This window comes from Notamacropus eugenii, chromosome 6, assembly GCF_028372415.1.
Source record: "Notamacropus eugenii isolate mMacEug1 chromosome 6, mMacEug1.pri_v2, whole genome shotgun sequence".
Classification (NCBI taxonomy): domain Eukaryota; kingdom Metazoa; phylum Chordata; class Mammalia; order Diprotodontia; family Macropodidae; genus Notamacropus; species Notamacropus eugenii.
In genome coordinates, this window is record NC_092877.1 from 68304481 (window position 1) to 68318844 (window position 14364).

Below are 14364 nucleotides of genomic sequence, written 5' to 3' on the forward strand. Positions count from 1 at the left end.
TCTTTCTCATCCCTGACTCCTAGCTTCTCTGACTTCCTTCAAGTCTCATCTTGCACAAGAAGTCTTTTCCAATTCTTCTCCACCTTAGTGCCTTCCCTCTGAGTTTATCTCCAGTTTACCCTGTACATATTTTGTTAGTGCATAATCATTAGCCTGTTGGCTTCCTCATTAGATTGTGAGTTGCCTTAGAGCAGGGATTGGTTTTTGCCTTTGTACCCCCAGTACCTGGTGCATGGCTGGCACTTAAAGATAGTTGACTCGACTAAGTGTACTGGCACTCAGTGGAAAGACTAGGGGTGTTATTGGCAAAAAAATTATAATTGACCGCATGGGAGCTGAATGAGGGGAGGATGCATGGCAGATGTAACTTGATAGTTACAATGATGCTTAGTGGGTATGATCTGGAAATAGATCCAGCAAAGGAGACTGATAATGAGTAGTTAGAAAAGAGAAAAGCAGTGACCCAAAAACTCTGAGGGGAGACAGTATTCAGAAGGAGAAGAAATGATCAATAGGGAAAGTTCCTGAAAAAATTGGGAGAATATAGAATCAAGGGCACAAGTAGAGGAGTAAATGGAATATTATAAAAAATAAATTTGACAGTCAAGCCAGGCTCCAAACATCAATGCATTTCTATAAGAAGACTTTTCTCAATCTCTCTTAATTATAGCTCTTGATTTTTTGCTGATTATTTCCTATTGATTCTGTATAAAGCTGGTTTATACATATTTGTTTGCAAGTCATCTCAGTTATTAGATTATAAGCCCCTCCAGGGCAGGAACTGCACAGTTTGCCTTTCATTGTATCCCTAGAGGTTAACACAAGTCTGGCACATAGTAGGGACTTAATAGATGCTTATTGACTAAGTTTTCCCAATTTTACCGCCTTTGCCTACACCTTGTTGATTCTTCCTCTGAAATCCCTCTGGTATTTATTCTCCTCTTTTCCACTCCTACTGCAACTGCCCCAGTTTAGGGACTTTTACTTCTTAGACCATTTTAAGAAAAAGGAAAGGTAGTTTCTGCCTTTAAGGAGCTTCACGTCTAATTGGAGAGATAAGCTGTGTGTATATAGGTATATGCACAAGCTAGATGCAAAACAGATACAAAGAAATGTTAGAGGTACAGGTACTGGTAGCTAGAGATACTGAGAAAAGTTTCCTGGCTTGCTTTCCAATCTGGAGTCTATTCTTTTCAGTCTTTCACTATGACATTTAAATTATTTAATGTACTGTTTTGATTAGATTATCCTCTATTAGAAATATTCAATGGCTCCCTATTCCCTATTGAATAAATTATAATTTCCTCATTCTGACATTCTACCCCCTCCCAATCTCTCTCTCTTGTCCCCACAATCCAGCTCCATCCTAACTTTTTGATCATATCTCCCATTACTGAATTTCATTTATTCAGAATACTATACAAACTGTATTAAAGCCTGATCTCTATAGATCTTTTGTTCCATATTCTTGCTCCATTCTATTTCCAGACCTTTGTTTGCTGTGTTGCCTGTTTCTGGAATGGATTTCTTCCCTTTGTGATGGTAGAGACTTGATACGAATAATGCTTTTTTAGAATAAACTAGCATTTCATTATTAACAGGTAGCCACTTCTAACCCCTGTATTTTTGTCTTCCTTTACCCCAATTTTTATGCAAGGACAATCAAAAGATAGACTTTATATTATTCATATTAGTTAGCGTGTCATCTAAAGCCCTTTAGAATTTGACTGAAGTGCTTGTTTTGGCAGCACATATACTAAAAAATTGGAGTGATGCGGAGAAGATTAGCATGGCCTCTGCGCAAGGCTGACATGCAAATTCATGAAGGTTCCATATTAAAAAAAAAAGAATTTGACTGAAGCCCACCTTTCCTGGAATGTTGTACACTACTCCCTTTCATGCCCTCTCTGTCCATCTCTGTCCAACCAAACCAGGCCACTTGATTTTCTCCTAACTCAGCATTCATCTCTTATCTCTGTGCTTTGCACAAACTGTTGAATGCACTCTTTGGTTATTGCTACCCTTTAGAAAATCTAGCATCTCTCAAGGCTCAGTTCATGTGCCATCTCTTTTGGGAAGCCTTTCCTGTCACCTTTGTTTGTTAGGACTATTTTCCTTCTTGAAATATTATATATACTTATCTGTTTACTTGCTGTATCCTTTCAATAGACTATAAGTTCCTTCAGGGCAAGGGTTGTTTTGCTTTATCTTTGTATCTCTAGAGCCTCCCACAGTGCCTTGCACGTAGTGGTGCTTAATAAATGCTTATTGGATTAGAATGGATTCAAGTTTGTATTTTATCTAGTGGCAATATGGAACCATTGAAGATCCTTGAGGTGAGAAGTAATATGACTGTACATGTGCTTTAAGAAAATTATTTCGTTCAGATAGAAGTATACTTTTTCTTTATTTCATTTTTCTTTTTTTGTCTGTGTTTTCTTTTTATACCATGACTAACATGGAAGTATGTTTTTCATGACAGCAAAAAAAGTTATTTTGTATCTTTGTATAGGATAAATTGGAGAGGGGACAGACTATAAAATGGGAGAACATTTAGGAGCATAAGCAAGAAGAAGTGTAGAAGCCAGGGAACTTGACCTAAATTCCTGAAAGTATTCTATAACATTGATAAAGTGATAATGATCCAGAGTGGGGCAGCTAGGTGGCACAGTGGATAAAGTGCAGGACCTAGGGTCAGAAAGACTTGGGTTCAAATCCATCCTCAGACACTTACTAGCTATTTGAATGGGTGGCAAGTCACTTCATACTATTTGCCTCAGTTTCCTCATCTGTAAAATGAGCTGGAGAAAGAAATGGTAAACCGTTCCAGTATCTTCTCAAAGAAAACCCCAAATGGAGTCACATAGAGTGGGACATGACTGAAAAATAACTGAACAGCAACAGCACATGATTTAGAGAAGGCCACAGTGATCACTAAGAGCCAGTGTGGCATCTTCTAATCTAATCCAATCCAGTCCAGTTCAGTCTAATACAACAACCATCTCTTTTGAATTTAATACATAAAAAACATATAAGAGACAAAACAAAGACAACTTTTGCCCATGAGGTACTTAAATTTTACTGAGGAAATGCAGCATATAATTAGATACATATATCCATGGTAACAAACAAGCATATCTTATTTTCTTTTCCCCTGGATCAGGGGAATGAATGTTGTCAATAGAGTTTATCTAGACTTTTAGTAAAGCATTTAATAAAATTTTGACAATGGAAAGATATGGGCTAAATAATAGCACAATTAGGGGTACAAACTGATTGAATGACTGGACTCAATGAATGTATGTTTTTTGAAAATTATTACTTATTCATTTTTAACATTTCTTTTTAAATTTTGAGTTCCAAATTTTATCTCTTCTTTCCATTCCTTCCCATACCCAGTCAGAAGGCAAGCAATATGATATTATTTATACACGTGAAATCATACAAAACCTATTTCCATATTAGTAATATTTTTAAAACAGTAAGAAAAATAAAGAATATTATACTTAAATTTGCACTGACAGATCATCAGATCTCTGGAGGTGGATAGCATTTTTTCATCATGAGGCCTTTGGGCCTGTATTGGGTCATTGTATTGATCAAACTAGATAAGTCTTTCACAGTTGATCATCATCATGACCTTGCTGTTATTGTGCACAATGATTAACAGGTTCTTCTCACTTCACTTTGCATCAGTTCAAGTAATCCTTATCATGTTTTTCTGAAATCATCCCACCACAGTGAATAGTCATTAATGATTCAGTCAACTTGGCATAAGATCTCCAGTGAAGTGCCCCCAAGAATCTATATGCAACTGTGCTGTTTGACATTTGTATCAATGACTTGGACGAAAGCATAGATGGTATGCATATCCAATGTGAAGGTTATCACACTAGAATCAAGATTCAGAAAGACCTTGTCAGGGTAGAACATTGGGATCAATCTACAAAAACTGAATTTGATAGGAATAACTTTGAGGATTCCAAAAATCAACAGTATCATTTGCAGTATGACTATGTAGCAGCCCATCTAAAAAAGATCTAGGAGTCTGAATACATTTAAACCCAGTAGGAATGAATAGGGTGATGTAACAACCAAGAAAGCTTCTCTGGTTTTAGGCATAACCTCTCTGTATAAGGCTCACTAGACTTTGCCCTGGTCATATCACATCTGGGGTATTGTATCCAATTTGGGGCAATACATTTTAAGAACATGGGTAAATTAGAGAGCACCCAGAGGAAGGCAGGCAACATGGTAGAGGACCTGCTCTGTGTAGATTACTTGAAGGAACAGTTGTTTGGCTTAGAAGGATTAGAAGCCTTGGACTGGTTATAATAATTGTTTAAGTACTTGAAAGACCTTCATGAAGAAGACATTTTTGTTATTGTTTGAAAGGGCAGAACTTAGAGTAACGGGTAGAAGTTTTAAAGAGGTACATGTATTTATATTGCTATAAGGAAAAAAAAATTCTTAACAATTTGAACTCTCCTATAACAAAAGTGGAATGGGGTTCCTTGACAGGCAATGGGTTTCCCATCCCCTGAGTTGTTGGAGGCCAATTTGGTAGTTGAGGTTTCAGATTCTAATGGAAGGAGATGCCTTATGGTTCTAACAGTTAACATAAGGAGGTTTTCTTTGCCATATCAGGGAAAGTGTTTTCAACGAATATTGATTCAGGTGAATGTTTGCATGGGTTAAATTGTTCTGTTGGATGAGTTTCTGATTCCTCAGGAACTGCCCTCCCTAAGCTATCCTTGCCCCAAGATGAAATGTATCCAGCTTTAATAAAGGCACTTCTCAATAAAAAAAATCATGGTAATTCAGGTAGGACAAGAGTTACAATTGCTAAAAGTATACAAGTTTCAAACTCCCATTCTCCGTGGATTACCCAAAACATAGTTATTATAAAACCCAACAAAGAATCTTCATTTTATACTTTGTACTATGGAAAAGTTTAGAATGAGGGTAGACACTTTGGCATTGAACATATGTTGTTTAACAACTTTTTGCAAGCCTTTTTTTTTTTTTAACAAGACTTTAAGGAAATGAAATAAAAACTGCAGTGTTCTTCATTGGGAACATGATCCCCAATACAAAAGGAATAAAAACTGTTCTGGGGAAGTGATCTCATTTGAGGAAGCTATTATAGAAATCCAAATTGCCTGAAAGACAGTGGGGGAGGGGGACTGGGAAAGGAAGGGACGTGGGGGTAGTCCTTTGTTTTTGAAAGAGTAAAGCAGATGCTAATAGCAGTCAGGGAAGGAAAGGTACACATTTTTGAAGTTAACCATTCCGATCTCTACAGGACAAGCTGGGGTATCAGTGTTAATACCAATGCTTCTGATATGTAGTCTATATGTGTAAATGTCAGAGAACCTTCTCTTTGTATTTAAGAGATGTCCTCTCAAAAACTGAGAGAAGAAATCCCCACCCATTTCAATCCAGATTCTAAGACATCCTATTTGTAATATCTGCTCAATCCCTCTGAAATAATAAAGTGTTCAATGTGCTCACAATGTAACATTAAGAAAAAAGTAAAATGAAATTTGATGTTTTTATAAAACTTGATAGAAAATATATTTCAAACTGTAAAGGCATCAGAAACATAGTTATTAAAATTCACACAACTTATTTCACATTTTTAGCGTTGTCAGTTTCCTATTCCTGGTTTGTTCTGGCACCTACTTTTGCTGTAGAGTTGTTAGAATCCTTACAGTCTTCAGTCTTTTCCCTTTTCTCTTTGGGTTTCTACCTTCTTTGGATTTGGGCTCTGGATTTAGATGAACAAGCATAACAGATAACTGTGCCACTATCCTCTGTGGTTCCTCCTTGGCTTCTTTGGTCTTTTTTTTTTTTTTACATATGGTGGTAATGGACTGAGAGCAGTGCCAGCAATGGAATCAGGGCTGAGGATGCAGGGCAGGATGTGGAGGGGCACTCCTGCCTCATCTTCCTCATCAATTAAATCTTGAAGATGGTTTCAATATGTTTTAAGGAGAAGCTAAGCTAGTCTGCATGGCAGATATTGCTTCTATCACAGAGATCTTCAAACAGAAGCTGCATTATTACCAAGTGTTGTAGTCAGTTGTACTACATGACACTGGAGGTTCCTTCCAACTCCGAGCTTCCTTGAAGGTAAGGTGATGAAAATCTCAATTAGTATGGTATTTCTGTGAGTGGTGAAAAGGGAATGATAGGAAAGATGACATGGAGAAAGAATTGACAAAACTTGGCAAAAATTGCTTATGAGGGGTGAGGGAGAGTAAAGGAGTGAAGAAGCTTCCATCCAGGTTAGTGGAAAAGCAGTAGTGTCTTAATAGAAACAGAAAAATTTGGAGAAGAATCAGATTTATCAGAGAAGAAAATGAGATCTGGTTTTGGACATGATGACTTTGAGAAAGATGCTATATACAGTGGCAGCTCATAATATGGAATAAGCATTCAGCAGAGATTAGACCTTTGTTTGAGAGTCTTAGGAATAGAAATGATTATTGAATGATTATTTGTTGAGCTTATCTAGGGAGAGTGGGTAGAAAAAGACAGGAAATGTACCCAAGAAAGAGCCTTCAGCACACCTACTATGAGAGATGGGGGATGGATGTTGACTTAACAAAGGAAAGTGAAAAGGAGCTGGTCAGAAAAGCAGAAGGACAAGAGGAAAAAGATGGTAGGTTAGCCTTTATATTTTCATACATCAAAGTAGGCAGACATGGGTTTATTGGTGCACCATCCATGTCTATCACCTTCTATAAATTCTCCAGAGAGAATCTATGAAACATAATGGAGACTTTCCTTTAGTTCTTTTAAGAAAAGCTATGGACACCAAGGTAAGATGGAGGCTCCGTATCCATCTTCCTTCTCTTCTGAGATATTTCTGCCCTGTCCCTCATTGATAGATTTTATGCCTCTTTTTATCTGTAAATCATCATTGGAAATAGGCTGCAACCCACTTACATCCACCATTTTTGTCTTTCCATTGCCCTATGGGTCACTTGCAATTCTGATCCTTTAGAGATTGTTCTGTGATCATTACCCCCTCACCTCCTACTCACTTCTCATTCTGCTATAATCTCTCTTCCAGTCCCTCTACTCTACTAAAATTGCTCTCTCTAAGGTTGCCAACAAATTCATTCACCATTAAATCTATTAGCTTTTCATCTCTCTTTCTTTTTGAACTACTTGAACTATCTGTACCTTTTGGATCATACCAACTGCCCCCTCTTCCCCTACCTTTCTCTACCTGAATTTTTTTTTTTTTACAATATTGCAACATTGCTTATTTCCTCTCTCCCTTGTCCTTTTTTTTTTTTTTTGAGGGGGGAAGGGGAAAATGTGGAATTGCCTTTATTTTGTCTTAGGTAAAATGCATAAAATCCTATGGATTCACAGGACCCCGTGAACAAATAGAGAAATACAAAGCACTCAAAAACCCATCAGCTCTCCTTGGCTGGGGAATGAATTTGGAGTTGCTGTCAAGGTAACCCTCAGTCAATCTCTCTTTCCCACAGTGTCCTACACAGTCTCCTCCAGACTGACAAAACCATCTTGTGAGTTAGAATCCCTCTGGAAGGTAAACATTGTAGCTCCTAAAAAAAGCAATTCCCCTTATCACTAGATCCATACTATCATTAATTTTTCAAATTAAATTTTATTTTTTCAATTAACAAGCATTCATTTTTTTCTCCTTTCCAATTCCCTCTGCTGAAGAAAAGAAAGAAAAACAAAACCCTTGTAATAAACATGCATAATCAAGTAAAACAAATTTCCACATTGTCCATGTCCAAAAATATATGTTTATTCTGCATATACTGTCCATCACTTCTCTGACAAGAGATATGTAGCACTCTTATCATTGGTTTTCTGGAATCATGGTGTTTACCTGAGTTCTTAAGATTTTCAAAGACCAATGTAGACTAATATCTTTAATTTGCTAGGATGCAAAATTTTAAATATGATATTAGCAAAGAGATTACAGCAACCTATTTAAAAAGATAGTGCACTATGACCAGATTGGATTTATAGCAGGAATACTAAACTGGTTCAATATTAGGAAAATTATAATGAACTATATTTTTAAGAATACTGAAAATAATATGAGTAATATTATCAATAGATGCAGAAAAAGCTTTTGACAAAATACAAGATCCTTTTCTGTTAAAAAAAGAACTCACTAGAGAGCATGAGCCATAAATGGATCTTTTCTAATATTTTTCAGAATTCATTTAAAGTATATTTCAATGGAGCCTCTCTTTCTGAATCTCCTTGACTTCCTCTGTATAAATTTATCTTTCTTGCTTGCTAAAAATTCATCTTTGTTTTTTTTAAAATCTTGGTTTTCCATTCATTGCTTTTGCAGGTGGAGATCTCCGTTTTTCTCTTTAAGCTTTTGACTCGTGGCCTTCCTATAACAGATATATTTAAATCACTTTTTAATGGGTCTCACAAGTCTGATCTCTTGAAAGAAGAATGGAGGTTCTCTCACCTTGATCCCATCTTTCCTATCATACTTTTAAAAACTCTTTCCTGTCCTGATAGGAATTTGCTCATGCTCCATAAACCTCTGTCACATGTCCAAGGTTTTGAAATGTAAATTCCACCTCTTTATCTTTGCATCATCAGAAAAAAGTGGTATCTTTAGTTTATACACCACAGCTTCTATTCTACATAATTGAGTGGCATTGAAGTAGAATAATAAATAGAGTGCTAGACCTGGAGTCAGGAAGACTTGAGTTAAAATCCAGCTTCAGACACTAGCTGCATGCTCCTGGATGAGTCAATCTCAGTTTCCTCTAGTATAAAATGGGGATAATCATAGCACCTACCTCCCAGGGTTACTATGAGGATCAGATGAGATTGTATTTGTAAAGTGCTTAGACCTGAGCCTGGCACACAGTAGGTATTGAATAAATGTTTGTTTCCTTACTTTCTCGTTATTATTAATTTCACTGATAGCACTTCTCTTTTTATTCTAAGTATCCTTTATCCCCTCCTTCCAAAAACAAACATCTTGCCCCGGCTTATCTTTTGCTACTTGCCTCTCCTACTTTACATTTTAGTCAAATGGAGTTACTGTTTATATCCTGATGTGTCTTGACTTTGCCTTTATTCCCATTGTGTCCTATTCCTAGAAGAGTCCTTCCCTCCCTTCTCCTTTTTCTTCAAGACCCAAAGCACATTCCACCCTCTCCATGAATAAAACTTTCCCTATAAGCTAAAAATGACCTTCCTCCAATTTCTCCCCTAAATTTGTTGTTGCTCAGTTGTTTTCACTTGCATGTGACTCTCCGTAACCCCATCTGGGGTTTTCTTGGCAAAGATACTGCAGTGGTTTGCATTTTCCTTCTCCAGCTCATTCTACAGATGAAGAAACTGAAGCAAATAGGGTTCCGTGACTTGCTCAGAGTCACGCAGCTAGTCAGTGTCAGAGGCCAGATCTGAACTCAATAAGATGAGTCTTCCTGACTTCAGACTTTATCCACTGTGCCACCTAGCCACACATTCCCCAAATTTACCCCTCTTCGAATTTCTTCTAGCACTTTGCCTGGATCTCTTCTTTGCACTGCATACCCATTCTTCCCTCCATTAGATTGTGAATCCTTTGAGACTGAGTCCTTGGTTGGGCTGATTAGGAAGGGACTCTGCTCACCAAGATTAAGGACATACCTTCAGAGCAGGGTGTGGGGGTTGCCTATGGCTATGTCTGACAAATGGTCATTTATCTACCGCTGTGCCTTCAAATGTAGACCTTCCTTGTTGGAAATCTCCACTCAGATTTTCCACCTCCAGCATAACTAATGTGGAAATATCTTTAATATGATTGTACATGTATAGCCTATATCTGATTGCATGCTGTCCTGGGGAGGGGCCAGGGGAGGAAGAGGGAGAAAATTTAGAACTCAAAATCTTACAGAAGTGAATGGTGAAAATGAAAAATAAATAAATAAATTTATTCAAAAAAGAAATGAATGTTGAAAAGTAAAACTAAATAAAACAAATATATGTACATATGTATGTGTATATATATATATTAAAAAAGATTTTTTTCACCTCCATGATCTGGCTTATCCTTTGGTTTATACTTTCAGTTAGATACAGATTTGGACCCAATCTCTCTTTCTCCATGATGGACTCTGTCCCTACCCAACAAATGTTCTAATCATCAATCATTCCATCAATAAGCAGTTATTAAGCATCTACTAACCACTGGGCTATGCACTGATGACTCAAGGGAGGATAAAAAGAAAAACAAAGAAAGCATTCCCCGCCCTCAAGAAGCTTATATTTCATCAGCAAAGTAATACATTTGGGATTTTCCTCAACCTTCCTGAGGGTCATTGTTTAAGGTTAGGTTGCTTTGAAGCAGCAGACTTTGGCTGGTATAAGTAGCATACAAGTTGCTTAGCATATGTAAACTCCTCTCATAGCTTCTGCGAGCAAGACCTATTCCCCTGGCCTACTGCGGAAAGCCCTAAAGAGAATTCTAGGACATAGGCTCTAGAAAAAAGAAAGTGAGAGTAGGCATTCAATCTCTTTTTAAAATCTCCTGAACTGGTCTTGGTTCAGTGGCTAATTGTCTTTGACACATCATCTTCCTTCTGCTGCCATCATGAGGATTGTTTTATCATTCCATAGAGTTCCAGTGCTGAGCACATGAACCTGGAGAGATCACCGATGCTCAGCTCAGTTCCACATGGGCTCCTGCCTATAATGAGCACCATGCATATTACATACATATTTCCATTTTAAAGTTGTAAAATGAGTAACTGAGAAACTGGAATTAAGCCAGAAGAAAGAGACAAAGATGACAAGAGGTATGGAAATTATATCATATGAGGAAATAAATGAAAATATTTAGTGCTGAAGAGAAGAGATGGTTTGTATTATAGAGATTTTTCTGAAGGGTTGTCACAGGGAAGATGGGTTAGACTTGTTTTGTTTGGCCCCGAAGAGTAAGTAATAGAAGTTACAACAAAAAAGGTTCTAACCCAGTATAATGACTTCCTAATAATTACAGCTATCCCCAAATAGAAAAAGTTTCCTTGGTAAGTAGTGAGTACCCCATTGCAGGAAGTATGTAAACAGAAGCTGGATCCTAAAGATTCCTGGCTTAGGAAAGAATGAATGAAAAAAAGGTTTAAAAACTCCTTACCAAGATCTATGCTAATACAATACAAAACAAGACAGCCCCTGACCTCAAGGAGTATATATTCTAATGGAAGAGTCAACACCAGCAGGGTAGTAGTGTCCAGGGAAGGATGTTTTGGTCTAAAAAGTCACAGGGTGAGTGGAGCAGTTAAGCTAATTTATTTCTTCAACCTCTTTCGAGTCTAAGATTTTATGATTCTGTGGATTTATAGTAATAGTTAGAAGGATTTAGGGATGGCAGATGGAAGGGAAAGAAAGAAGGAAACAACGGAGTACTGGGAAACTGGCTTTGTTAACTAAGTTGTTTAGAGGAAGGTTTGACCAAAGTAATCAAAGGTGGAAATGTAGAATTCACTAGTGTCACAGAAAAAAGTATGGCACTCTTCCCCTTTCACTTTGGTACCGAATTCATTTAACTATCAAAACGTTTTCCTTGAATACTGATTGGTTAGAGCACCCTCTTCTGCCTTACTATAATATTACTTTTAATAACAGCACTTAATTCATCTCCAATGGCCACTCATTTCTTCATGCTTGCCTCAAGGGTCACATATCAAAGTCTGAAGAGTCATATGCAGTCTTGGGACCCTGGGTGGGCTACCCCTGAATTGGAGCATGGGTCAGTGAGGTCATGGCTACAGATTCAATTCCTGGATAGGTCAATTATCTTTGTTTGATTTCTTCCATGGCCTCTTGACTAGCAATCTCACCAATGTTGCAGTTTTTCCTAAGATAGGAATGGGAGACTTTCCCAGGAGGATGGGAAGGTCTCTGATTATTCCTGCTATTGGAAACATTACCTCTTAGAAGGATGGTGGACCAGAATAATAACAACATAAATTCTAAAGTCTGCAAAGTGCTTTATATATTTTATTTCATTTGATAGATGTGCGGTAGGTACAGTAGACATTGTTCTGTCCATTTGACAAATGAAGACTTTGAGGTGAACAGGCCATGGTCACAGCTCATCAGTGTCAGATGTGGATGTTGAACAGGGGTCTTTACAGCACCAAGCCCAGCTTTGCTTCGGCTCTACATGTTGCTTTTCATTGTGTTATTTTGCTGGCTCCTAGGGAAGTATGATATGTACGTGTGTGTGTGTGCTAGCATGCATATCTTCAGAAACTTGTCCTGCTCCTTAGATCAGTTGGAAAGAACACTGATATTGGAGTCAAAGGACCTAGATTCGTATATGACCTCTGACACCACCTCTGTGAGTTCAACCTAGTAGCAAGTAGTTTAACCTTTCTGGGCCTCAGTTTTCTCATCTGTAAAATGGTAGAGTAGAACTAGATGGCCTTTGAGATCCCTTCCAGCTTGAAATTTGTGATTCAATGTTTCTATCATCCTTAAGGGCCCTGTATTTAGAATTAGAAAACCTGGATTAGATTGTTCTTCTTTCACCCTCCACATGGGTTGACCTTGAACAAAGGTCCTGAACTCTTACAGCCTCACAAAGGGTATTAGTAATACTTTCACTACCCATCTCATTAGCAAATGAGCTAGTGAATTTGAAGGAGAAATTAAAGTGCAATTCATTTGTATTATTATTTTTTGCAAATTTTTACAAGGCAAGTCACTTAGTTCCTCTCCGAAATAATTTCTCCAGACAGGCTCATTTCAGGAATGCCTTGAATGTCACAACATAACAGGGTGCACATTCTCCTCCGGAAAGAAATTCCTCCAGAAATAATAAATCCACAGGAACACTTCCAGCAGTCAGGAATTCTTCTTGCCATGGGCGTCCTGAGGGATAGATTCTTTCTAAAAGACTACAAAAGACAAGTTGATACAAACAAGATGACCTCAAAAAAATAATAAATAAAAAAAAAGCTCTGAATGAGTGAAAACTGAGTCATAGACAAAATTAGGACTTTGGGTCAACTATTCCAGATAATGAAAACAAAGTTTAAACTGCTTTATTAGTATTTCCTCTATCACTTTCTCTAAATCTAAACAATCAACAAAGTAATAAATCAAAACCTGAATTGTACCACGACCATTTCCAAGGTGTAAGTAGTCACACTAAGAACGTAACAATCAGTTCTCAGGACCTGCCTCCACATATTAAAAAGGAACTTTAGGAACGACCAAGTCCAGTTGTTTCATAATGCAGATGAGAAAACTGAAGTTCAGAGAAGGCAATAACTTATTAATACTGTAAATACTGGGTCAAGGACTAGAATCTGAGATTCTTTTGCTGAGGACAATGAAAAACTGATTCATTAAAACACAGAAAGAAAATGAGAGATGTTCTCTTTCTAAGGAAGACGCAGCTACTTGTAATTATGAGGAAGAGCTGAATTTTTCTTAAACCACATTAAATATATAGAGAGAATTTGGACTTGGAGTCAGAAAACCTGGCTCTGCCATATATTAACTATGAGAGACTTTAAAAGAGGTGGGGGGAGCATTTGTTTTGATCTCATCCAAACATATTCTCTTCTTATTTAGATCACCAAAATATTAAAAAGTGATTTCTGCCTTTGGCTTTGAAAAAGTAGGTGAAATTCATCAGAAGGTGTTTCACTGACTAACCTAAATCCCTGGAGGAAATGTTGATTTCTCAGATGAAATTCTCCAGAAAAAAAAAAAATCTAACTAGGAAGTTAGTGATAATTATAGCTCTGTAGGGGGAAATCAAGGGCAGAGCAGAGTTGAAAATCAGCCTATGAGAGTTAAAATTACAAAGGAACCTTCGAGGCTTGTATCAAAGCAATTGATTATACTTTCAGTGCAACTTCTTTCATGTTTTGAGACTTCAAGGTACAATCTCCTCAAAGATGTGGTTGAACTGGATGAGTACAGCATTACCAAATTCCCACCACAAATGTAGTCTGATTTTTATCTTCACCTTAGTTCTTTTTCCTTCCTACAAGGACCTTTCTCTCTTTCCTCCCTTTCCATTCCCTCTTTTGTTTATACTGCCTATATTTTGCCTTGTGCCCTCTTTCCTCTCCTTCCCAGAAAGCCATTCCTTACAACAAAGAATGGGTTTTTTTAATGGCGAAGAACTGGAAGCTTAGGGGGACACCAACCAGTGAGAGAATGGCTCAACAAATTATGTCACACAAATATAATTGAAAACCACTATGCTATAAGAAATGACCAGAGGGACAGTATTAGAAAAGTCTAGAAAGACCCACATCATCTGACACAGAGTGAAGTAATTAAAACTGGAAAATGATTTATATGGTAACAATACCACAAAGAAAAAAA

General features: G+C 37.3%; 1 protein-coding gene and 1 non-coding gene across 4 annotated transcripts in view; both read left to right on the forward strand.

The window, feature by feature from the left end:
* CD38 (CD38 molecule) overlaps positions 1-14364 on the forward strand; it is a 133955-nt gene that overhangs the window by 9639 nt on the left and 109952 nt on the right. The window lies entirely within an intron of this gene.
* Positions 1733-1840, forward strand: LOC140513010 (U6 spliceosomal RNA). The gene has a single exon (XR_011970053.1). It is a non-coding gene; the product is annotated as a U6 spliceosomal RNA (small nuclear RNA).